Source organism: Vipera berus (assembly GCF_964194415.1).
Source record: "Vipera berus genome assembly, chromosome: 3".
NCBI lineage: Eukaryota > Metazoa > Chordata > Lepidosauria > Squamata > Viperidae > Vipera > Vipera berus.
Genome location: NC_138204.1, coordinates 6,087,453 through 6,109,814, shown reverse-complemented (window position 1 = coordinate 6,109,814; position 22,362 = coordinate 6,087,453). Strand labels below are relative to the sequence as shown.

Sequence of the window (22,362 nt, the reverse complement as noted above, 5' to 3'; positions counted from 1 at the left end):
ACTATGGCCCCTTCATGACTGGTGGACTTCAACTCCCAGAATTCCTGAGTCAGCAGGGAGGAACTATGGCCCCTTCATGACTGGTGGACTTCAACTCCCAGAATTCCTCAGCCAGCATGGCTCAGCTTGGAAACCTCTCCCTTTCCCCTCAGCATGGCTGGCTCAGGAATTCTGGGAGTTGAAGTCCACGAGTCATAAAGCGGCCTAGGCCTAGGCCAGGGGTAGGCAACCTCGGCTCTTTTATGACTGGTGGACTTCAACTCCCAGAATTCCTGAGCCGGCATGGCTCAGCTTGGAAACCTCTCCCTTTCCCCTCAGGAATTCTGGGAGTTGAAGTCCACGAGTCATAAAAGAGCCAAGGTGGCCTACCCTTGGTCTGGGTTAAAGGGATTTTTTCCTTCCTTCCTTCCTCCTTCCCTCTTCTTCCTCCCTTCTCCTCTTCCTTCCATCTAGTCTTCTTCCTTCCTCCCCTTATCTTCCTTCCATCCATTCTTCCTTCCGCCTTCCCTTCCTCCCTTCTCATCTTCCTTCCACCCATTCTTTTTCCCTCTTCCTTCCTTCTCTGCCTCCCTTTTTTCCTCCCTCGCCTTTTCCCTCCCTTCCTCTCTGCCTGCCCTCCTCCCCATCTATTTCTCCACCACACAGGTCATAAGTTGACCCAAAGGTGCTTTTTCCAAAAGGCAACAGACCTTTCCTGGTTGTTGTTTTTTTGTTTTTCCCTCCTTTTTCTTTGAAAACATTTTGCTTCTCATCCAAGGAGCTTTTCCAGTTCAGTTTTCTTCAGAGGAAGAAACCAACCAACCAAGAAAGGCCGGTTGCCTTTTGGGAAAAGCACCTTTGATCTCCCTCTTTCTTTTCTTCTCTCCTCCCTCTCTCTCTCTCATTCTCTCTCTCTCTCTCATTCTCTCTCTCTCTCTCTCTTCTCTGCTCAGTGCAGTATTGGTTTGTATGTTGCTGTTTGTGTCAGATGGGCAAGTCATATTTATTTATTTATTTATTTATTTTATTTGTATACCGCCCTTCTCCCGAAGGACTCAGGGTGGTGAACAGGGCAATACATGTTAAAAAACAAGAATACAAAAGTTAAAAAAGATCAAACAAGATGCCCAAAAACTATAACAATGAGTTAAGTTAAAATAATAAGGGACGCGGTGGCTCAGTGGGTTAGGACGCTGAGCTTGTCGATCAGAAGGTCGGCAGTTTGGCGGGTCGAATCCCGAGTGCCGCATAACAGAGTGAGCGCCTGTTACTCGTCCCAGCTTCTGCCAACCTAGCAGTTCGAAAGCACGTAAAAATGCAAGTAGAAAAATAGGGACCACTACGGTGGGAAGGTAACAGCGTTCCGTGCGCCTTTGGCGTCTAGTCATGCCGGCCACATGACCACGGAGTCGTCCTTGGACAAACGCTGGCTCTTCGGCTTTGAAACGGAGATGAGCACCGTCCCCTAGAGTTGGAAACGACTAGCACGCATGTGCGGGGGAACCTTTACCTTTACCTAAGTTAAAATACATAAAAACAATAAAACCCAAACCCATCACCCATCAGGCCAGGCCGGCTTGTTCGAACAGGTAAGTCTTATTTAAAAGGATCTGTCCAATAGTTTTGATTTCTCCCAATCCACGAAGGAAAACATTAAATATATTCGTTATGTGGTATGTTATGTTGCCCGGATTTGAATCCCTGTAGTTTTCTTGGATCAGGCCTTTTTTTTTCTCATAGAACGCTCAGAACGGAGTTCCGGCACCTTTTTTTGGATGGAACCTTGTAGGGTAGGCAAGGTGGGTTGTATGACATGTGTGAGTTCCGGCACCTTTTTCTTTTACAAAAAAAGCACTGACTGTGATCGATGGATGGCACAAACGCTCCTTTTGATTAGTTCCTGGTTCAGGGTATTCTGTGAACTCCAAGGTAAAGCTTTTCTATAGGTCAGATGCACATCCTTCTTGTTCTCCAGGTGTACAAAGCCCTCCCTGCTCTCGTTCCGCAAAACAACAGCCCTGCGAGGTAGGTTCGGGAGGGAGGGAGGGTGGGAGGGAGAGAGAGAGAAGGGGGGGGCAACCCTCTTCTGGCCACTCTTTGCCACCACCTTCCGGGTCACGAGAGCCCCACTCTCTGCCAGCAATTTCCCAAAGCGTTTTCCCTCCCCAATCCCAGGGAAAGAAGGAAAGGAGACCACTTGGCAAAATTCCTCTCCCAGCGCTAAACTTTATTAATGGACAGGGCTGCGGAGGGGGGGGGAGGGAAGGAGAGAAGGGGGAGGGGGTGAATTCACCCCAATTCAACCCTCCTCGGATCTCCGCTGGTGGGCGAGCGGGAGCGCAGGCACAAAGCCTAACCCTGCCAAGAAAGACACGTGTCCGGTCCCCCTCCCGCCACCCACCCACCCCGCAAGCCTTTCATCTGGACTGGCGCCAGCCAGTTGGGGGGGGGGGAAAGGGCAGCATCACGAACTCCCAACTTTCTCCAGCCTTGGTGGAGCAGTGGGCTAATGCCTCCTTAAGTAACACCAGCTGCCTGCAATTAGTGCAGGTTCGAGTCCCACCAGGCTCAAGGTTGACTCAGCCTTCCATCCTTCCAAGGTAGGTAAAATGAGGACCCAGATTGTTGGGGGGCAATTAAGCTGACTTTGTAATAATGCCGCTTGGGGGGGGTGTGTGTGAATGCCCTAATAAGCAGGCATATACATAGAATGAAGGCTACTGCTATGCTTGTAAGCCGCCCTGAGTCTTCGGAGAAGGGCGGGATATAAATGGAATTAAAATTAAAAAAAAAAAAAAACCTGGAGACTGGATATGGGGGTGGGTGGGGGAGAGAGATAAGAGGCGGGGGGGGGGGAGAGACCGGGTGTTGCTCGCCCCTGCGCGGGATGTGTGCATGCACATGTGTATGTGTGTGCGTGCACGTGTGTATGTCTCCCCTCTCCCTTTCTTTTTCTCCCTCTCCCCCCCCCCCTCTCTCTCTCTCTCCCACGCTTGGCGAAGGGTTGGAAGCGGACCTCGCCCCCCCCTCCCCCGCATCCCGCTTTGCAAGCTTTGCCGGCGGCGAAGGGGGGGTGGGTGGGGTGGCATTTTTTTTTTTTGCAATGCAGAGAGGAAGGGGATGCAATGCAGAGGGGAAGGGGATTCCTTTGCAACGCCGCCCCCTTCTTCTCCTTTCCAGGCTCCATCCTGCAGCTTCTGGTTGGCAGGCAGGCATGCGGGGGGGGGGGGGAGAGGAGGAGGAGGAGGAGGAGGAGGAAGAGGGGGGGTGGGGGGGAAGAGAACTGCCGAGGCAAGCCCCGGTGGGCTCTTCCACCCACCCTTCCCCTCCCCTCCCCTTCTCCGGCTCCCCGATCTTGCAAAAAAAAAAAAAAGAGAGAGAGGAAGGGGGGGGCGGCGGGCTGGCTTGACGCTTTTAGGAAGTCAATCGCTGGGGCCGGGGGGCGCGTGCGCAGTGGAGACCCTGCCAGCAAAGGTTTCTTTTTTCTTTTTTTTTTCAAAAAAAAAAAAGCTTGCTTTCCGACGCTTCTCTTTCCCTCCCCCCCCCCCCGCCCAGCCCGGCTTCCCTCCTCTTGGCTCCAAGGGGTGTCGAATCTGGAGCATTTTGGAAGAAAAGCCAAAAAAAAAAAAAAAGCAAAAGCAAAAGCGAGGAGGGGGAAATCGAGGCACGGATGCGCCGAGCTTCGGCCAGCGCGGATGCAGGGGAGGTGAGTAGGGGGGTCCAGCCCTTTTTTTTTTTAAGTGTGTGTGTGTGGGGGGGGAGAATTTGCCAAACTCGCGATCGGTCCGGAGGGAAAGCAGCGACTCTGGTTCTCGGGATAGGGAGATTTTGGGGGGGGGGGAGAGAGGAAGGGATGTTCCCTGGTGGTGGGGGTGGGGGTGGTGGAAGCGGAGGACCGGACTGAAAGGAGTGCCTGCCTTTTAAATCAAACCCCCCCCCACCCCACCCCAGACACACACAGACACACACACACACACACATACACACCGCGCCCGGGTCCTCTTCCTGTATCGCTGCTTTGCTGCAGCGGAGGATTCGCTTGGTGTCTTGAATCAGCCCCCGGGGAGGGAGGGGGGGGGACAAGGGGGAAGGCGACCAAGTCTCACACACACACACACACGCATACACACACACGCACACACACACACTTCCCGGCGAATGCAGCAAGTGTGCCCGTTTGCAACGGAGAGGCGAGGAGCCCCGTTCTCGGTTGCATGCTGCTTGCAAGCCCGGGGGGGGTGGGTTGGGGGGGGCTGGCAAGGAGGATCAACCGGGCAGGGGAGGGGAAGGGAGGGGAAGGGGGGTGCCCTTGCATTGCAATCCCGCCGGGCTAGGAAGCCGCGCAGCTTCCTAATCAAAGCCATGTGCGCAGCGCATTGCGAGCAATGCGCGGCAGAGAGACAGAAAGCGCGCGGGGGGGGGAGGAGGAGGAGGAGGAGGAAGGTGGCAGAAAGCCGGGCAGTCGACAGGGCGTCCCCGGGCGCCAGGTTGCAAGAGCCCGTTCCGACCCGGGCTTGCAAGTGGCCGCGCGCCCCCCCCCCTCCTTTGCCCGCTTGACCCGCGTGTCGCGTGGCTGGAAGCTTTTGCACGGGGGTGGGGGGCGTGGGAAGACGCATTCTCCAACCGGCTCTTCCTTCCCCTTCTCTGGGGCTGGGCTGCAACCTCGCCCGCTGCTTCTGCGCCGCCTCCTTCCTCCTTTCCACCACCCCCCCGTCCCTCCCCTTGCAGGGAAAAAAAGAAGAAGGCAGGGGGGGGTTCCCCATCCCGGATGCTCCGAGAAGGGTGTGTGTGTGGGGGGGGGTTCCCTTCCTTGCCCGCCGCCCCCCCCCCCCTTGGATTGCTGGCATCCTCCGCCGGAGAAATCCCTGCCTTTGCAAGAGAGGCAGAAGCGATCGCCCTTTTTTTTTTTTTTTGCAAGCAGGAAATCTTGCACGGGAATTGCAGCCGGGGATTTTCCCCCCCCTCCCTCCCTCCCTCCCTCGCCCCGCATCTGGGGTTTCCTTCCTCACGAGGAGACCCCCCCCCCTTTAAATGCAAGGCTTCCCTCGCCCTAGGCTGCCTGTCGTGATGGCTGCTTTTTTTTTTTTTTTTTTTGAGCAAGGTGGGAATCGCCCCGTGGAATCCTCGGGCAGTTAGGCAGTTCGATTGCCTTGCCTGCTTCAAGGGGATCTGTTGTTTTGGAAGGGATCTGGTGTTAGGAGGCTGTCATCCCTCACCGATCCCCGAGGAACCTCTGATATATTGTTTCACACCTTGGCGATTTGTAAGGGCCGGGTGGGAAATAGCTGAATCGGCTTTCATGCTTTTACAGGGCTGTTGCAGCATCAAATTATTCTGACAGGGCATAGATTGGAGGATTGATCCTGTCAGATGAGGGTAATGCACATTAAATCCTGGTGGATTTGAGGTTCAAGGACCTTAGCTGCCCGTGAGTGAGGTTCTGCTTTTCGGGCCTAAACAAATGCAAAGTCTCTTCCATTTTCATGCAGTATAATCAGAACAGAGCTGGAAGGGACCTTGGAGGTCATCTAGTCCAACCCCCTGCTCAGGCAGGAAACCCTATACCATTTCAGACAAGTGACTGTCCAGTCTCTTCTTAAAAACCTCCAGTGATGGAGCACTCACAGCATCTGAAGGCAAGCTGTTCCACTGATTAATTGTTCTCACTGTCAGGATGTTTCTCCTTAATTCCAGGCTGATTTTCTCCTTGAATAGTTTCCATCCGTTGTTTCCTGTCCTGTATAAACAGAGGCATAGAATCAAGATCACACAAAGTATTAGCACCGCTTTAATAAAACCCTAGTGAAGACCACACCTGGAATACTGCAACCAATTTTGGTCACCATACTAAAAAAAACACAACAAAGATGTTGAGAGTTTGGAAAAAATTCAGAGAAGAGCAACTAAGATGATCCAAGGCCTGGAGACTAAAACATAAGAAGAAAGAATGCAGGACTTGGGAAATGGGTAACATGATAGCAGAGTTCCAGTATTTGAGGGGCTGCCACAAAGAAGAGGGGGTCACGTTATTCACCAAAGCACCAGAGGGCAGGACAAGAAACAAACGGTTGGAAACTAATCAAAGAGAGAAGCAACCTGGAATTAAGGAGAAACTTCCTAACAGTGAAGACAATTAACCAATGGAACAGCTTGCCTTCAGATGCTGTGAGTGCTCCATTACTGGAGGTTTATAAGAAGAGACTGGACAACCACTCGTCTGAAATGGTATAGGGTCTCCTACTTGTGCAGGGGGCTGGATTAGAAGACCTCCAAGGTCCCTTCCAGATTCTGTTCTATTCCATTCCACTCCACTCCATTCTTTGTGACAGCCCCACAAATACTAGAATACTGCTATCGTGTCCCCTCCCTCCCAATCCTTCCTTTCTCTAGACTAGCCAAACCCAAATTCTGCAGCCATTCTTCCTATTTTTTAGTCTCCAGGCCTTTAAATCATCTTAATTGCTCTTCTCTGCACTTTTCCCAAGCTCTCAATATCTTTTATTTTTCTTCTTCTTGGGGTGACCAAAACTGGATGCAGTATTTCAGGTGTGGCCTTAGTAATGCGCTGTTCAGTGCAACAGGAAGGCATCGGTTGTGGAAAAATGGGCCCACGCTTAACATCTTGCACCCCCCCCCCTGAGTGTGCATCGTGGCTTGTCTCATTTGGCACTCTTTTTGACAACATGGCAGTTCCAGATGGAGCTCGGTTTTAGCCAGGAATGGCCAATGGCTAGACAAGGAGGCAATTAAAGAACAGAAGTGCTTTGGTGCGTATGTGTTTGTATGTGTGATGATAATGGCGATGCTGGTGCAGCCGATTAAAATTGGAAGCCGTCAATGTCAAGGCGTATGACTCATTAAAAAGGCCACTGGTCAGCCACAGGGTTAGAAATGTCCCCGTTCGCAGTGTTTGGGTGTCACTTGTTCCATTTTGACGTCTGGGGCAAAGAATTCCAGTGTTTCTCAGTCTTGATGTGTGGACATCAACTCCCAGAATTCCCCAGCCAACAAGACTGGCTGGGGAATTCTGGGAGTTGAAGTCCTGAAGTCTTAGAGTTGCTAAGGTTGGAGACCTCTACAATGTTGTTGTTGCGAAGTCGTGTCCGACCCATCGCGACCCCACGGACAACATTCCTCCAGGCCTTCCTGTCCTCTACCACCTTCTGGAGTCCATTTAGGTTCACGCCTCCTGCTTCAGTGACTCCATCCAGCCACCCTACAGTATAGGTCTAATAAATAAAATAAATAAATAAAGTTCCAGTCGAAGACCCAGAGGTGCTTTTTCCAAAATTCCAAATGGATTTTCTTGGTTTTTTTTCCTTTGAAAACATTTTCGCTTCTCATCCAAGAAGCTTCTTCGGTTCTAACCGGCAAAAGAGTTGACTAAGAACTGAAGAAATTTCAGTTCTAAGAAGCTAAACGTTTTGCAAGGAGAAGAAAAACATCAAGAAAGTACAGCTGCCTTTTGGAGAGAAAAAAAAGAAGAATCTACCCTAGACATTTAGAAGAGAATATTTATAGCTCAGGGTTGAAGGAGGAGGACTCGCTGCTGTCTGAGTTTGGTGGTTTTCTTGCAGACGGCGCATCCAGTTTCGATATTAAAAAAAAGACGTTGAGATTCTAGAAAGAGCGCAGAGAAGAGCAACAAAGATGATTATGGGACTGGAGCCTAAAACATAAGAAGAACGGCGGCTTATTTAATGACCAAAGTTACAATGCCGCTGAACAAGAGTAGCTTGTGCCCCATTTTTCACGCTGAACCATTGCAGCATTCCCATGGTCACGCAATCGTAATTCGGATATTTGGCAGCTGGCTCGTATTTATGACGGTGTCCCGGGGTCATGGGATATCCCCTTTTGCCACCTTCTGAAAAGCAAAGTCAATGGGGAAGCCAGATTCGCTTAACAACTGTGGCAAGAAATGTCCCACTTAGCAAACAGAAATTGAGGGAATTGTGATCATAAGTTGACTATTAGCGTTTTTCAACCTTGGCAGCTTTAAGAGGAGCGGACTTCAACTCCCAGAATTCCCCAGCCAGCGTTGCTGGCTGGGGAATTCTGAGAGTTGAAGTCTGCTCCTCTTAAAGCTGCCAAGGTTGAGAAACATTGCTTTAAGACAACTCATTTGACCCATTCTGGATGTATTTGGACTATACCTCCCATCACCCACCCCCAGACTGCTTGCTGGGAGTCCTGGCTATTGTAGTTCAGGAGAGAAAAGAGATTTCGCAGCTTGTCAGAAGGGTATATTTTGCAAGACAACGAAAAGCCGCCTGCAAATGATTGGAAGAAATTGGGTGACATTTATCCCAGTCTTGCCTGGGCAAATAAAATAAAATCTTATTATCCGAGCTGAATATACCCTACCGGCTTTCTTGAATTCCATCATCAGCTAAATGGCGCTTGCAGAAGAGACAAAATGAAGGATGCCTCTTTTTTTTTTTAACACCGTTGAAGGCCTTTTAGCCTCTCCCTTTGTGAAGTGGTGTCATAAACTTTCAAGTTGTAGTGTGGACCTTCCCAAAATAGAGACAGATTTTCCTTGGAAGTAGCTCACGTTGAGCTGTATAGCACGCAGTAAAAACATTTGTTTTCTATTCTGTCATCAAATGCTTTGCGATCATTCTACGTCCTGGAGTTCGGATTCGTTTTGTAAGTTTACCCAGTTTGTAAGCTCGTGGTACCATCGTTGAAAGGGTTTTTCCCTATGATGCGCTGTTTCGCCCACTTAAAAGTTTACAGGCACGAGATTTTTTTTAGTACTATATACAATTCGGTGTGTTGAGCAAAGCTAGAAACAAGGTTATGATGAAACACACGCACCCCGCCCAAGAAATTCGGCAATTTTTACAACAGGGTTTGCACACAACTAACCAACTTTTCTACAACTATTTGTGTCGGCGTCGTTTAAACTGTGGTGTTTGTAGGATGACGTCATTCAGCAAATGACATCACTCTCTTGACAGTTTAATTGGCAGGTGGGAATAAGGGGCGCTCAGCCGCACAATTGGTCACTTAAATCAAGATTTCCTTTGCAATTCAGTAATGAGTTTGAAGTGGGCTGTGAAGCGACAACGCACTACTCCTCGTGTACACTACACAACATTGGGTTCAGGTAGCCGCTAAGACTATAGTGGCTTTTATTAGTGTCTGACCATTATTAAGGGCTTACATTGCTCATGATTCTAAGCCTTCTTTTTTATGTTTAGTTTTTATTCCAAAAGAGTTTTAACGCTGGAAGCATATCAGCAAAAATAATAATCTTTTAATACAGAGACTAATATGTGGTCTAGGATTATCGTATAAGTGCAGCTGCTCTGTTGAGATTGTAACCCCTTTGGCCTTTTGGTAATGAGCTGTTTCAATAATAACACAGTAATTATAGTCAGCAATAATTGTAGAGGCCAAAGCCATTTTCCCCAGCGCTGATCTGAATGACAGAATTGAAGAAAATTCCAAGTGTAGGCAGTCCTCGACTTGCGACCGCAACTGAGCCTGAAATTTCTGTTGCTAAGCAAGACAGTTGTTAAGTGAGTTTTGCCCCATTTTATGACGGCTGCAAGTGCCCCCCCCCGGGTCGTGCGATCCCCTTTTGTGACCTTTGGACAGGCAAAGACAATGGGGAATCCAGATTCACTTAACAACCATGTTACTGACTGAGCACCTGCAGTGATTCCCTTCACAACGGTGGCCAGGAAGGTCGTAAAACGGGACAAAACTCGCTTAACGATGAAAGGTTGGCCTCAGTTGCGGTCATACGTTGCAGGCTACCCGTATGATACTGCAGCTCTGAAGAGTTTGGGGACAGGGTGAGAAATGTGGGATTCGAACTGACCATTATTCTCAGACCACTGCTGTGATTGGTTTGCTGCCAACAAGCAAAAATGGGAATGGTGGTTTGGCAGCTCCCTCTAATAATAATTGCTTTGCTTTTGGCATTTGGCCAAAATGCAGGGTGCCCAGAAAAGCACGGATGCAGGGAACAGTAATTAGGTGAGGATGGAGGTTTAATTCGGGATTGGTCAACTCTTGGAGTAAGGCAATCTGGGGGTCCTGTTGTCGGTACTCTGTTGTGGTTTTTTTGCTCGGCTGCAGGGACAACTTAATGGCCCAAACACTATTTCTCCAAAGCACCAGAAGGCAGGACAAGAAGCAAAAGATGGAAACTCACCAAAGAGAGAAGCAACCTAGAACTAAGGAGAAATTTCTTGGGGCAAAGCGTGCTTAACAAATGTCTCACTTGACAACAGAAATGTTGGGCTCGATCATCGTAAGTCGAGGACTACCTGTACCAAACAACAAGACGCCCAAGTGTTGACACCATCCAAAAAGCCTCCGGAATAGGAAGAACAATAATTTATTTTATTTATTTATTTATTTTATTTTAATTCCATTTATATCCCGCCCTTCTCCGAAGACTCAGGGCAGCTTACAAGCTTAGCAGTAGCCTTCATTCTATGTATATACCTGCTTATTAGGGAATAATATTTGGGAATAGATATTTTTTCTTCCCGAAGACCAATGTGGTCTGTTATTCTTCTGTTCCTTGATCCTTTGCCTCTGGCTACAGTGACTTCTCTGCTCATAGAGATTGAAGCAGGTCATAAGAGTCCAAGATTAGACCACATGTGTGGTCTCCACAAGATCTCAGATCTCGGCCCTTAGATCCCCCAGAGAATTCTCAGCAGCTGTCCCAAGTAAACCAGACAGGAAACAGGATTAGATGAGCTAATTCTACTTTATTCTAAGGCTTCATTTAACAGAATCTGTGAGTCTGATGGCGTAAATGTCCCACTGCCACTGAAGTGTTTGATCCATTGGGATGGGTCTTTCCTGTGCTTCTTTTCTCAGCTCTTTCAGCCCCTGGGGGCTTCTGCCTCTTGGGTCTCATGGTTTCCTAGGCTGCATCTCTGCCCTTCCTCCCCCAAGGACATTCGCACATTCCATTACGGCAGCCTCTTTCTCGGTCACCTGCTCTTCCACTTCTTGGCAGAAGATCCAGCTAGGAGGTCCTAACTGACGGGGCAAAGAGCTGTGAGAAAGTGGAGGACTGGAAGGTTGTTGCGGGTGGGTGGATGGATATGAGGGAAGGAAGGAGGTGGATAGATGGATGGATATATGGAGGGAAGGAGGTAGATGGAGGTGGATGGATGATAGGTGGTAGAGATAGATGAATGAGGTGGATGGATGGATGGATGATAGGCGATAGAGATGGATATGAGGGAAGGAAGGAAATGGATGGATGGATATATGGAGGGAAGGAGGTAGATGGATAGATGGAGGTGGATGGATGATAGGTGATAGAGATGGATGGATATGAGGGAAGGAGGGAAATGGATGGATAATAGGCAATAGAGATGGATGGATATGAGGGAAGGAGGGAAATGGATGGATAGATATATGGAGGGAGAGGTGAATGGATGATAGGTGATGGAAAGGAGGGAATTGGATGTATGGATGGATATATGAAGGGAGGGAGATGGATGATAGGTGACATGATAGAGATGGATGGATGATAGATGACAGAGAGATAGGTAGATGATACATATGGATGATTGATGGATGGATGGATGATGGAGATAGAATTAATTTAGATGGCCACCCAAATCATAGTGGCTCTGGACAGCTTACAGAGCAAAATCCCCACTACAAAACCCAATAAACTGCTGCCACACCCCACCAGCCACACTGATCAAGCCAACCACTTGATCGGCTCCGTATCGCCTTGGAATCCCCAGGCCAGATGGCAAATCACGTAGTCAAGGCCTTTGGCAAGATGGTCAGGGTGGGGTCCAATCTTATTTCCTCAAAGATGATGTTCCACTGGCAGAGAGCCACCACGGAGAAGGCCCTTTTTCTTGATCCCACCAGGTAGCGATAGCCCTTATATGCCACTTCACGGTGCTTTACAGCCCACTCTCTAAGCTGTTTACAGAGTCAGCATATTTGCCCCCAACAATCTGGTCTTCATTTTTACCGACCTCGGAAGGATGGAAGGCAGAGTCAACCTTGAGCCGGGCTCAACTGGCAGTCGGCAGAGTTAGCCTGCAATACTGCCTTCTAACCACTGCGCCACCACGGCTCATGGTGATGAAGGTCACCCAGCCGGCTTTCGTTTCTTACGGCGGGACTAGAACTCACAGTCTCCTGCTATTGACTCTTAAGTCACCCAACCTGCTCTAATTCCTAAGTGGGACTAGAACTCACCAGCTCCTGATTGGTCCAAAATCACCCAGCCAGCTTTCATACCTAAGGTGGAACTAAAACGCACTGTCTCCTGGTGATTGGCCCAAACTCACCCATCTGGCTTTCATGCCTAAGACGGGATTAGAATTCAGAGTCTCCTGGGATTCTAGCCTGGTGTCTTAACCCGTAGACCAGACATGTCAAACTCGCGACGTATCGGGACTGTTTTGCCGTTGCTGGCAATGGGGTGGGTGCAGCTTCTGTGTGACGCGTCCGGCCCGTGGGCTGGCAGTTCAACACCCCTGCCCTAGACCAAATTTATAATTGCTTTTCATTTTATTTTAGTATCGTTTGTATTCAGCAGTCACTTTTTGAAATGGGGAGGATGGAAATTAATTTTATGAAGAACACTATTCATATACGTTAGACATGTCAAAATCGCGACGTCACGTGATGTCGCATGACGTATCGGAACTTTTTCCCATTGCCGGCAATGGGATGGGCACGGTTTCTTTGTGACGCTCCGGCCCGCGGGCCGGCAGTTCGACACCCCTGATATATGTTGTTTTTTTAGAACTGTCGGTCGTCCTTTACATGAATCTCTGTTCATAAAGGCACGGCTCAGCCAATTTTTCTTCATGCAGAAAAAGAAAGAAGTCACCGACGGAGGCTTTGATCTGTGGCGAGTTTTACATGAATATCAAACTCGGTGCTTGAATGAAGTGGCGGATGGTTTAAAATGTCCGATGTGATGCTCATTGTGTTATCCAAAGGTTCATAATGGAGCCTGGTTCCGTTTATACATTCCTTTCTTATTAAGAGGTGGAATCATCCCCCGGTGTGTCAGGAGACAGTTAGAAAAAAGATCAAGAGGACCATAGAGGAAAATCGGGAGGGGACGGGGGTAATGAAGACATACAGGTAATCCTCGACTTATGACTACAGTCGAGTCCAAAATTTATATCGCCAAGTGAGACAGTTGCTAAGTGAGATTTACCCCATTTTACGGGCTTTCTTGTCACCGTTGTTAAGTGAATCGTCGTACAGGTAGTCCTCAGCTTACAACTGCAATTGAGCCCAACGCTTCTATCGCTAAGTGAGACCTTTGTGAACTGAGTTTTGTCCCATTTTACGGCCTTTGTCACCACACTTGTTAAGTGAGTCGCCACAGTTCATAAATTAGTTACACGGTTGTTAAGTGGAACTGGCTTCCCCACTGACTTTCCTCGTGAGACGGTCGTAAAAGGGGATTAAATGACCCTGGGACACGCCCACGGTCATAAATGTGAGTCAGTTGCCAAGTGTCTGAATTTTGATCATGAGTTCGTGGGGAGGCTGTGACGGTCATAAGTGTGAAAACGGTTGTAAGTCCCTTCGGTGGTATTGCAACTTTGAATGGTCACTAAATGAACTATTGTAAGTTGAGGGCTAATTGTAGTTGTTAAGTTAGTAACATGGTCGTTAAGGGAATCTGGCTTTCCCCGTTGACTTTGCTTGTCAAAAGGTCACAAAAGGGGATCACGTGACCCCGGGACACTGCGACCGTCATAAATGTGAGTCAGTTGCCAGGCGGCCAGAAATTTTTTTCTATTTATTGTTTTAAGTATTTTATTAGTTTTTTTATCATTACAATTCATTTGTGCTTAATGAACAACGTGTTGTCTGAGTTGATTTTTGCATAGTCATAAAGGTTAAGTTCCTACTCTCTTTCCCAACCGTTGATAAAATAAGTTCCATGCTTGAAAGTATTCTGTATCTTTGATTCTTAATGTGAGTCTGTCCATTTCCGCACAGTCCAATATTTTCTTAATTATCGCTTCCTCCGACGCGGGTTATCTCGCTTTTCCAGGGATGCACAAATACAATCCTCGCTGCAGTTAATACGTGCAAATGTTAAATACACATTTCATTTTATCAAATTTTTCTGGCCTTGTGCCTAGTTAAAAAAAAAGTTCAGGTTTAAAATCTACATGTTTTCCTAACAACTTCTCTAACCAGGTATGTATTTTAGTCCAAAATTATTATTATTATTATTTTGCTTTTGCACATGTCCGCCACATGTTAAGGACTGTCTGAATTTGGTGTCCAAAATTTTGTAATCTTTTTTGTTTTCATTTTCCTAATTCTGATTAATGAGACTGAGTGTGTGTGTGCACGCATGCGCACACAGTTGTTAGCGGCAGGCTTAATCGTACAGGATGGACAATCACATACTCTTATTTTTGCGGATTTCTTTTTTAAATTTTTTTTTTTAAAAAGGCTGATGGTTTTATCCACTATAAATCTTTGGTTATTATTTTTTTTTTCAAAAGCTTTCTGTATTTAAGATGGATACAACAAGGTTGTCATGATCTCGCTCCTCTATATGTTTAAAAAAAAAAGGCTCAGTGCTTTACTATAATTCGTTTGCTATTTTTACTTCCTAAGATGGGATTCAAGTGGCGTTTATAAATGGAAACAGCATGCGTAGGTTGCATCTATAACTGTGGACTGTTTCTGATTCCCAAGGAACAATCAATCCTCCCTTTTCCTAAAGGGGAGAATCTTTTAGGTGATCCATTTGGATGCAAAAAATAAAAATAAGCATGCTTGAAATTGAAGAAAAAAAATCACATTTGGGGGATCTTGAACCCCCAAGTTAGAGGAAGCTATGAAAATGCTTCACTGTGCAGCAGATAAGAATCTCCCATTCTCCTGGCAGCCTAGAGATGTGTTGGGATTACAGTACCCATCTTCCCCAGCTCTGGTGAATGGGAACAGTTGCAGCCTGCATGTTTTGGGGCACAAAAATCACCCTAGCTTAATTTTCTGACCAATTTCCTGCCTCTGGAATCTGCTTTTTTGTAAGGTAAACAAAACCATCAAGCTGTTATAGAACATAGGATAACTTGAGTTGGAAGGGACCTTGGAAGTCAGTCAGTCAGAATAGATCGGGAAGGGAACTTGGAGGTCTTCTAGTCCAACCCTTTGACAAAGCAGGAGACGCTACAACTGTTTCAGACAAGTGGTTGTCCAGTCTCTTCTTTAAAACCTCTAATGAAGGCTATTGCTAAGCACATTGATTTGTGCTTTAAATTGTAAGCCGCCCTGAGTCTTCGGAGAAGGGCGGGATATAAATGGGATTAAAAAAAATAAATGGGCACCCACAATTTCTGAAGGCAACCGGTTCCAGAGGTTAATTGTTCTCAGCGTTAGGAAGTTTCTCCTTAATTCCAGGTTGCTTTTATCCTTCATTAGTTTCCATCTATTGTTTCTTGTCTTGACTTCTGGTGCTTTGGAGGATAGCTTGACTCCCTCTTCTTTGTGGTAGGCAATAATAACAATAACAATAATAATAATAGGAGGAGAAGGAGGAGGAGGAGCCTTAGGTGCAATCCCAAAACAACTGGAGCACCACTTGAACACCATTGGCATTGACAAATTTGCCATTAGTCAATTACAAAAGGCAGCCTTACTAGGAACTGCTTCCATCCTGCAACAATATATGTAATATCAAACATTCACATCTGCTTATCCCAGGTCCCAGGTCTGAACATCTGGCTGACTGTGATGATTAATAATAATAATAATAATAATAATAATAATAATAATAATAATAATAATAATAATAATAGTCATTTGGAACACAACACGCCAGATATCGCTGTCGTAGAGAACCGAAGCGTACAGTTGATTGATATCGCTGTACCAGGAGATGCCAGAGTCGAAGAAAAAGAACTGGAAAAAATTACGAAATACCGCGACCTGGCCATCGAAACTGCGCGATTATGGATGAAACGCGTAACAGTGATACCCATTGTCATCGGGGCACTGGGAACTATGTCCAAAAACTTTGCAAAATATATCAAGAAATTGCAGCTCCCTGCAATAACTCCAGCAAAGCTACAAAAAACCTACGCTACTCGGAACATCTTACATTTTAAGGAGATACCTGGATGATACCTAAGATGCTGGCAGCAACCCGTGTCAACCATTAGTGCCAGTCAATTTGAGTGTTCAGTTGACTGAGTTTCATGTTTTATGAATAAAAGTTTAATAATAATAATAATAATAATAATAATAACAACAATAATAATAGAGTTGGAAGGGACTTTGGAGGTCATCTAGCCCAACCCCCTGCTCAGGCAGGAAACCCTATAACATTTCAGACAAATGGCTGTCCAATCTCTTCTTAAAAGCCTCCCAATGATACCTGTAACTTTTGAAGGCAAGCTGTTCCACCGATTAATTGTTCTCACCATTAGGAAATTTCTCCTTAGTTCCAGGTTGCTTCTCTCCTTGATTAGTTTCCATCCATTGTTTCTTGTTTTGCCGTCAGATGCTCTGGGAAATAGGTTGACCCCCTCTTCTTCGTGGTAGCCCCTCAAATAATGGAAGACTGCTATCATCTTTGCACTAGGCTTTCTTTCTCTAAACTGTTGTTGTTGTTAGCTGCGAAGTCGTGTCCGACCCATCGCGACCCCATGGACAACGTTCCTCCAGGCCTTCCTGTCCTCTACCATCTTCTGGAGTCCATTTAAGCTCAACGCCTACTGCTTCAGTGACTCCATCCAGCCACCTCGTTCTCTGTCGTCCCCTTCTTCTCTTGCCCTCAATCTTTCCCAGCATTAGGCTCTTCTCCAGTGAGTCCTAAACTAGAGTCTCTAAACTAGACATACCCAATACTTGCAGGCTTCCTTCATAAGTTATAGCCCCCAGCCCCCTAATCATCCTTATTGCCCTTCTCTGCACTCTTTCCAGTGTGTTACAACCTCATAAAGAATCTTTCTTTCTTATTTAAATGGAATGGGGAAAAAGGCATTAAAACTTCCTGTGCATATAGTTTGAGCCTTCCTTTCGGCATGAGGTTCATTCAATCCCTGTAAACAAACAGTTGCCAAGTGAAAATTACTCCCCGTGTTCATTCATAAAAGCTTCTCGAATGTGTAATTCATAAAAAAAAAAACAACCTCTGCCGGTGGTGTCGAGAAGGGGGGGGGAATTAAAAACAACACCCGTTTTAGGCGGCGCATGTATGACAAATAGAGAGTTGGTGAGTTGGCGTATTTTTGCAGGATAATTGCTTTTACGGTCTTTTATTTGCAAAGCTGCTTTTGCTAACAGGAAGAATGACTCGTAATGAGAGGCTCGCAGATGGTCTCTGGGTAAATGCACCGCAATTAATGCTGGTAGCAAAAACAAGCCAATATGGTTTAAAAAAAAATGAGATGACAAAGAAATGTTTCTTGGCTCTTGAGAATGGACACATCAGTGGAATAGCGGTCGGGTGAGCGGCAGTAACTCCCTGGCTAGATTCGGATCTGGTTTATTAGGAACTAGCTTAGCAGATCATGATTAAAACAGGGTTTGTTTTAACCTTTATTTGATTGGGCTAGAAGATCAGGGGTCTTCAAACTTGGCCCTTTTATGACTTGTGGACTTCAACTCCCAGAATTCCTCAGCCAGGCATGCTGGCTGAGGAATTCTGGGAGTTGACATCCACAAGTCATAAAAAGGACAGCTTTGAAGGCCCCTGGACTAGATTCACACAGCTGGCTGAACTAAAACCAGCTACTCCTCCAGTCATGACCTCAACTGGCCCCAGAATTTCCATTTGCTAAGCAGGACACTTGTTAACCGAGTTGTGCCAGATTTTACAGCCTTTTTGCCATGGGGGTGGAGCGTTTCGCTGCAGTTGTTAAATGAATCATGCGGTCATTAAGTGGATCTGTCTTTGCCCATTGGCTTTGCTCAGGGGTCTTCAAACTTGGCCCTTTTATGACTTGTGGACTTCAACTCCCAGAATTCCTCAGCCAGGCACGCTGGCTGAAGAATTCTGGGACTTGAAGTCCACAAGTCATGAAAGGGCCAAGTTTGAAGACCCCTGGTTGTTGGAAGCCAGTTGGGAAGATCACAGACTGTGGTCACGTGATCCCGGGATGCCAAGACTGTCAGAAATATAGGCTAGTTGCCCAGCACCTGAATTTTGATCATGTCCCTGTGGGGAATGCTGCTATGGTTATAAGTGTGAGGACTGGTTATAAATCACTTTTTTTCATTGTCGTTGTATCTTTGAAGAGTCACTCACTAAATTAAGGGATGTAAGTCGATACCATCTTATAGCTCAATACTATGCAACAATATTTTGGGTAGACTAGCCTTTGGAATAGCAGAACAACAGAATACCCCTGCTCTAAAGAAAAACAATAAAGCTCCTTTAATCAGAATAAAGTTGGAAGGGACTTTGGAGGTCATCTAGTCCAACCCCCTGCTCAGGCAGGAAACCCTATACCATTTCAGACAAATGGCTGTCCAGTCTCTTCTTAAAGACTTCCAGTATTGGAGCATTCACCACTTCTGGAGGCAGGTTGTTCGACTGGTTAATTGTCCTGACTGTCAGGAAGTTTCTCCTTAGTTCTAGGTTGCTTCTCTCCTTGATCAGTTTCCATCCGTTGCTTCTTGTCCTGCCTTCAGGGGCTTTGGAGAATAGCTTGACTCCCTCTTCTTTGGGGCAACCCCTGAGATATTGGAACATTGCTATCATGTCCCCCCTCGTCCTTCTCCTCATTAAACTAGACATACCCAATTCCAGCAACCGTTCCCTATATGTTTTAGCCTCCAGACCCCTAATCGTCTTGGTTGCTCTTCTCTGTACTCTTTCTAGAGTCTCCACATCTTTTTTTTTAATATCGTGGTGACCAAAACTGGATGCAGGATTCCAGGTGTGGCCAACGCATTATTTAATTCTTATGATCTTGATTCTATCCGTCTGTTAATGCAGCCTAGGACTGGGTTGGCTTTTTTGGCAGCTGCAGCAGACGGCTGGCTCGTATTTTAAGCGGTTGACCGCTAGGACTCCTAGCTCCCTCTCAGATCTTCTGAGGCCATGCCAATTCTCCAGGCACAGCTGTGGGGATTTGACAATTAATCTGACTGCAGAATTGGCTGGCCGGGGATGTCCCATAGAAAGGAAGTGGACGTAGTCAAGGAGAAGGGAGTGTGTCTCCAATGAGCAAAAAAAACCCCTGATTAATAAGACTTCAGGCAGGAGACGACCAGCAGAACACAGCAGGCCAAAATGAAACAGCTGTTTTTTGGTTTTTGTTGGGTTTTTTTTCTGATGGTTTGGCAGAGTTTTGATTTAATAATTGCATGTTTCAAGAAATAAAGTGGTAGCCTTCGTCTTTGGTTCGCTAGAGACATTTGCATCTCTGTGTGAGAAGACTTCAGCGTTGTGGCTCTAGAGCAGGGGGGGGTCTTCAAACTGGGCCCTTTTATGACTTGTGGACTTCAACTCCCAGAGAATTCCTCAGTCGGCCATTTTGATGAAACTGTGGGCTTGGATGCAGACCAGGGGTCTTCAAACGTGGCCCTTTTATGACTTGTGGACCTCAACTCCCAGAATTCCTCAGCCAGCATGCCTGAGTTGAAGTTTGAAGATGCCTGCTCTAGAGCTAAGGAACTAGTCCTCATGAAATCTTCCCGATCGCTGGCGTTGAAGGCCCTTGTTCTATCCTAGCCCCCTTCTCTTTTGCAACGATTGCCCTCTCCCTCCCCATTGCACAATGCAGCCAGCAGCAAGAGTTGTTTCTCAACTTGAAGGAGGCTGGTACTTCAACTCCCAGAGTTCCCCAGCCAGTACGGCTGGCTGAGGAATTCTGGGAGTTGAAGTCCACCGTCCTTTAAAATTGCAAAAGTTCAGAAACACAGCGCAAGCTGAAGGGGGAGGAGCAGGGAAGAGGATGTGAGACACCACCCACCCCACCGTGCTTATGCAAAAGGAGTTTCTTTGCACTGCATCAGATCATCATCTTGACTGGGTCAAATTGATTTCAGAAGAAAGCAAAGAGGAACTGAAAAGGATTGAGCACGCCTCCCTCCCGTTCTCTCTTAATAAAAAGCTAATTTGGCAGAAGAGTTTTATGGAAACGTCACCCATTGCACCCAAGCAGGCTTTTATCGCTGGAGTTTCATCACTGGAAGCTTTCAAGAAGAGACTGGACTGCAGTCTGTCAGAAATGGTGTAGAGCAGGGGTCTTCAAACGTGGCCACTTTAAGACTCGTGGACTTCAACTCCCAGAATTCCCCAGCTAGCCATGCTGGCTGGGGAATTCTGGGAGTTGAAGTCCACGAGTCTTAAAGTGGCCACGTTTGTGAACCCCTGGTGTAGAGTTGGGCGGGGTTGGACTAGATGACCTACAAGGTCCCTTCCAACTCTGTTGTTCTGATTATTCTGGTCATTCCTGCTTCCAAAATACTGTGACGGCTGGGTGAAGTCCTTGACTTACAACACTTCATTTAGCGACGGTTCGAAGTTACAGCAGCACTGGAAAAAGTTGCGTATACGACGGTTCTTCACCATTACGACCGTTGCAGCATCCTCACGGTCAGGGGATCATAATTCAGGTGCTGGGCAAATGACTCACATTTACGACGGTTGGGGTGACCTGGGCTCACGTGATCACCTGCGAACTCTTCAGAAATGAGGAAGCTGCTTGGATGGGAAACACAAGGAAAAGACAATCCAGTTGCCTTTTTTTGGGGGGGGGGAAGGCATCTTTGAGACAACCAAGCTCAGTGAACACCACAAACACTCTAGTTCTCCTCCTCACCTTTTTCTTCTCCTCCATTCAACAGACCTCACTTCCTTCTAGCACTGATGATGTTATCTAGTTGGGTCATAAAATGTCTGCAAGAAAACCACTCAACTCAGAGCACCAAGGACCCCACAGTCCTCCTCCTCCTCCTCCACTCCACAAATCCTCTTCCCTTTTAGGACTGATGATGTTACCTAGTTGGGTCATGAAACATCTGCAAAAAACCCACCAAGCTCAGAGAGCACTAAGGACCCCTCCTCCTTTTTTTCTTTTTTTTAAATTCTGGCTGTGCTGAGAGAGGAGATGGCCCAAAATCTTCCAATTAATTTTTGGCTCTTTGATTCTTCATCACAATTTCACCCCCAACTCTGAAAATCTGCTCCTAAATTGAAGCGGAGCAGCGCAGCGAATCCCCCTGCGTTTGCTGGGATGGTTGGCGAATAACCAATAAATCAGAGGTTACGTTTGGCTTCTTATAAACCCTTATTTCCGAGCCTGCCGGAGTCTTTTTGGACCGTGGGTGGGTTGTTTTTGTTTTTTTTCCTTTCATAAGTTCATTTGTATCAGAAGCATCACAATTAAAATAAGGCATACTCTTATGACGTAAAATTTAAAATACATAATACAGGATTAAAATGTGTACGGATGAAATTGATGTTGCCCTGAAACATTCATTGCGTCTAAATGTAATTAAATAAATAATGACCCAAGAAATGTCGCGGGGGTAGTGGTGAGGGTGACCAGTTGGTGAAAGAGTTAATGCAAGGAAAAAAAAGTCAGCAGCCTCTATTTAGAATTGAATAGAGCTGGAAGGGACCTTGGAGGTCATCTAGTCCAACCCCCTGCTCAGGCAGGAGAACCAATACCATCTCAGACAAGTGACTGTCTAGTCTCTTCTTAAAAACGTCCAGTGTTGGAGCACCCACGATTTCTGGTGGCAAGCTGTTCCACTGGTTGATTGTCCTCACTGTCAGGAAGTTTCACCGTAATTCCAGGTTGTTCCTCTCTTTGATCGGTTTCCAACCATTGTTTCTCGTCCTTCCCTCGGGTGTTCTGGTGAACAACCTGCCCCCCCCTGCCCCGTGGCAGCCCCTCAGATGCTGGAACACTGCTATCGTGTCTCTCCTGTAATCATAATCATAATAGTAAAATTGGAAAGGACCTTGGAGGTCATCTAGTCCAACCCCCTGCTCAGGCAGGAAACCCTATAGCATTTCAGTGTTGGAGCATTCACTGCTTTTGGAGGCAGGTAGTTCCACTGGTTAATTGCTCTAACTGTCGGGAAGTTTCTCCTTAGTTCTAGGTTGCTTCTCTCCTTAATTAGTTTCCAACCCAAGTCCTGCAGCCGTTCTTCGTATGTTTTAGCGTCCAGGCCTTGGATCATCTTAGTTGCTCTTCTCTGAATTTTTTTTCCAATCTCTCAACATCTTTTTTGTGATACGGTGACCAAAATTGGCTGCAGTATTCCAGGTGTGGTCTCTGTAAGGTTTTATAAAGCGGTACTAATGCTTCACGTGATCTTGATTCTATGGCTCTGTTTATACAACCCAGGATTGTGTTAGCTTTTTTGGCGGCGGCGGCACACGGCTGGCTCACGGTCAAGCGATCGTCCACTGGGACT

The 22,362-nt window shown here is 46.8% G+C and overlaps 1 protein-coding gene across 1 annotated transcript in view; it reads left to right on the top strand.

Annotated features, from left to right (window-relative positions):
- The first annotated feature begins 3,502 nt into the window (after positions 1-3,502).
- RGS19 (regulator of G protein signaling 19) overlaps positions 3,503-22,362 on the top strand; it is a 62,798-nt gene continuing 43,938 nt past the window's right edge. Inside the window, exon 1 of the mRNA XM_081323843.1 lies at positions 3,503-3,685. The gene's annotated coding sequence lies outside the window, so the exon portion shown is untranslated. The remainder of the gene's footprint in view (positions 3,686-22,362) is intronic.